The sequence below is a fragment of the Triticum aestivum genome, chromosome 1B (genome assembly GCF_018294505.1).
Source record: "Triticum aestivum cultivar Chinese Spring chromosome 1B, IWGSC CS RefSeq v2.1, whole genome shotgun sequence".
In the NCBI taxonomy this organism is placed as follows: Eukaryota; Viridiplantae; Streptophyta; class Magnoliopsida; order Poales; family Poaceae; genus Triticum; species Triticum aestivum.
Window position 1 is genome coordinate 170,505,742 of NC_057795.1, and position 4,464 is coordinate 170,510,205.

Consider the following 4,464-nt stretch of genomic DNA (forward strand, 5'->3'; position numbering starts at 1 on the left):
TTAAAGCCCTTTATGTGGTGTCGCTAAGACGCCCGACTGTGGCATTTCTTTTAAAGCCCTGTATGTGGTGTCGCTAAGACGCCCGACTGTGGCATTTCTTTTAAAGCCCTTTACGTGGTGTCGCTAAGACGCCCGACTGTGGCATTTCTTTTAAAGCCCTTTATGTGGTGTCGCTAAGACGCCCGACTGTGGCATTTCTTTTAAAGCCCTTTATGTGGTGTCGCTAAGACGCCCGACTGTGGCATGCTTGTTATTTATTTCATAATTTTAATACTACTATGTTATTGCACATTCATAAATAACATGCTTGTGTGCATCAGTATTTTTATTATCTTTTGTGTCTGACGTCGTGAGCATAATATATTTCAGAACCATCGTTGTTATATTATACCCGTGTTCATAATGTTTGCGAGTACATTCAAAGTACTCACTGGCTTGTCCCTGGCTATTGTCTTGGCCAGATTTCTTGCGTGGAGAGGAACGACCGTGATGACAGCCCCGGAAACCTAAGCAATGGTGATAGCAGCCTCGCGAAGATAGGAGTTAACCTGGTCAGCTGTTCCTATGGGAAATGGAGTCCCATAGACACTGACGATTCACAACCCGCTTCCTCCATCAAACACTAGAAACCATTTGTTGTACTCATAGGCCAGAATGGTCTTGTACTACATATGTTGTATTATGCTTGGAATTTTTGTATCAAGTTGGTGCCTCATTAGCTAACAGTTATCCTGGGGCTGGTGAGCACAACGGCCATTTTCTGGAATTTGATACCCGGAAAACCGGTCGCGACAATTATATGCCTATAGTATATTTTCATTTTGATGGTTTATTTTATTTTTGGTTGTCTGTAAAAATGAAAAAAAAGACTTCTGGACCGATCGGACCGGGCCGGCCCAGCTCGCCAGGCCATGGCCCAGCCGGCCCACGCCGTTCGCCCACTCGTCCCGAGCTCCACTCGGAGTCCGCCGCCTCCACGGTACGCCGCCGCGCGCCGCCGTACTCCGCCCGGCCTCCTCATCCCTTGCCCCCTCCTCCACGCCACCGTCGCCCCCCTCCTCCTATAAATCCGCGCCCCGAACCCCCTCTCTCTCCTCCTCCTCCGCCGCAACTGCCACCCTCGCCGGAGCTCCCGCCTCTGACGAGATCTGCCGCCCACGCAGTGTGCCGTTCCTCTCTGCAGCCGAGCACCGACACCGCCACCGCCTTCCACTCGTCGCACTGCACCTCCCCAACTACTCCGTTGTCGCCGCCGACGCCCGGAGCCGTTGCCCCATTCAGCACCGAGCCGCCGCCGTCGTCTTCTCTGGCGACGTCGACGCACACCATCGCGGTAAGCCGCCGCTACACCTCGTCCGTCCGATCTAGGTTAGATGGATAGGATTAGATTAGATTCGTTTCTTTAGTTTGAATCGGTACGCGTTAAATAGAGAATGCTCACTGTTTACCTCTTCGCAGCAAACCTATCCGTGAATGCTTTTTCTACAGTTTAGCCTGTGGACTTCAAACCCTCACAACTTTTCGCTCGCTTATCCAAATCCAATGAAACCAACACCCACTTCTTCATTATGATCCCCTCTATCCAGTAAAACAACTTAAACATATTTTTGAACATTTAAAATTTGAATTCAAACAGTTTTGTATTTGAACTTCATTTGATCATAACTTGACTTATATAACTCTGATTTAGTTGATTCTTTTTGCAAATCGAAGGTATTGACCTAAACTTTTCTGATAAGGCCAAATTCACTTAATTTTGGTACCGTTAGAAATTGTTTTCTGTTTCAAGAGTTATTTGCTTGGTTTCAAAGTTTTTCGAATTGTTTTATTTATTCTTTCCGATCTTTTGAGTGATTGCTTATGTGTGGTTGCTATTGCTTACTTACGATAGATTGAACGGAGTGTGACGAATAAAACTATCTGGAGCTGAGTGCGAAGGTTCTTCATCAATAGTACAGGCAAGTTCACACTTTGATCATACTTTTCATACCCAGTTTTTATGCATTATTTTGAACCCTCAAACATTGCATGGTTAGGATCTGAATAACATCTGGGTTTGGGAAGTAGATGATCAGGTAGATCCTATTGCCTGTTAGTTATCAAACCTTTGGGAGTTACTCCTACGTTATGCTCAGGATTGCTATGCTATGCTCGTAGACGTGGATTGGGTGAGTGTATCCATGGCATATGTGAGTATTATTAATTAATGATTAACTTAAGGTGGCTACTTAAATAACACATCTGGGTGGATTGGTTGAGGCACCCTGGAGTACCCAGTGGTTGTCAGGGCACTTGGAGAATCCAGTGTTGCCCAAGGGAATCCCGAAGTACCCGTGTGATCACCCTATGGAACGCCACCCCGACTCAAAGGGATCATAAGACTATTCATGCTAGAAACTTCCATGTGCACCCACAAGCCATTATGGGCTCTGACATAGTTGAGTAAGTTGTGTGAGCTCTTGAAGAGGTAGACTAGCAGATGTAGGGGATGTAGGTGGTACTGTCTACCCGGAATAGAGAGTTAATGCTTCAAAAAGACTATGTCTCGGTCATCCATTTCTCAAACATCATGAAGTGCGAGAAATTCGACGGAGGAGATCGAGTCTTATGGGGAAAAGTGCACAAACCTCTGCAGAGTGTACAAACTAATCATGATTAGCCGTGTCCCCAGTTATGGACATCTTGAGTATCTGGTTCTTGGATTATCTTGTTGATTTGATCACGTTACTTAAATAATTTGTTGGGTTGATGATTATTAATTTGGGATTGAGTTGGAGGAACCTTCTCAATATTTTCAACAAACTTTGTAGTTAAATAAAATATATTCCTTTGTTACAGGGAAAAACTAGCTTTATGCAAAATTAGAATTAGAGCTTTCCACCAGCCAAATATGCATGTAGTGATAGCTATTATTCATCATTTATCCTATGGTGTGAATTTGCCAGTACATTCAATGTACTGACCTACATGGTTGTAACGTCTTATGTTGGGGGATTCTTACAACGAGTAAGTCATACGTTAGGGTTATGATTTCTACATTCAACTTTGCCGTTGGTGTTGCTGGGAATCCACAACCTTGTTGTTTCTTCCGCTTTATGGATTGAGGTAATAGTATTTACGTTGCTTTATACATGTGATTTACCTCTGTTATAAATCCTCGAGTACTGTGTGTGTCAGCATATCGATCTAGGGATGACACTTAAGCACAGATACTTGACCGTCTGAGGTCGGGTCGCTACAAGATGGTATCAGAGCACACGTTGACTGTAGGATGTGACCCCTGGAAACTAGCAAGCTCATAGGAAAGATTTTCTCTCAAACCATATTTTCAAAAAGATCTTTTACCTCTCTTCTTTTCTAAGCTTTATCAAATATTCCCTTTTAGTTAGACCATACCCCTTTTCCCTTTTGACCACACAAAGATACGACTGATGAGACCACTCCAAGAAGTACAAGATATTGGACAACTAAGAGCACTTTGGAATAAAGAGGATTTTTACCGTGCATTACAATGATGAAACTAAAACCGTTGAAGACTCCGAAAACTAGGAGAATTTGAAGGATTCGAAGAAATTCCAGATTAGTATGACCTAGGAAGGCTACCCTTATGCAACTTGTCATACTATTAAAGTTGTCAATATCCGAGATGAAGGTGTGTCGGAGAAAGACCGGAATATGGAACGTTAAAACTTAAGGTTTTTGTCAAGAAAGCCCCAAGATAGGAGATATCAACTATGGAATGATAGCTCATGGCAGAGCCATGGGCATAAACATGGATATCCATGATGCTATCGCTCGCTCATGTTATTGTCACCGTGAGGAGTTAAGCATGCATTCTTCGGAAGAATTGGATGACAAAAGGGCTAATGGAGCACCTATCAGCAAAAGATGAAGTTTTAACCTTAGCTGGTGTATCACCAGGATCTGGAGTATTACATCAAGAAGTTTAGGGTGGAACTTTAGGAAGCCGTTTTTGACAAGGGAGCATTTCGTGAAGAACTCAGGACCCAGAAGTTGAAAGTACCCAAGCTGGAGGAGCAAAATCTCTAGATACCGGAGATTCGTCAGGAACTGAAGGACAGTAGGACCATGGTTCATACCGAGGATGTTGAAACCCAAAAGTTTGGAACGCAACTCCAGAAATATTAAAGAATGTCATGAGAGACTTCGCGTCAACAGAGATGATCTGGCAAAAGAACTTGAGAAGGACAAGCACTATCGAAAGAAGCCATCAAAGACATGAACAAGAAGAGTTTGATGACTTTGAAGATTTATTGACCTTTAGAAGACCAAACCCCTGTTATATTCTTACGATAGATGCGACGGTTGTGAGCTGTCATTTGTTTGATGTTTTTCTGACAGCCACAAAATAAAAATTTGACTTTTCAAAACTATTGTTTGTATTGTGTGTATCCCCCTATCTCTCTTATCTCACCCCTAAATCGCTGGACCCAATAGAGGATG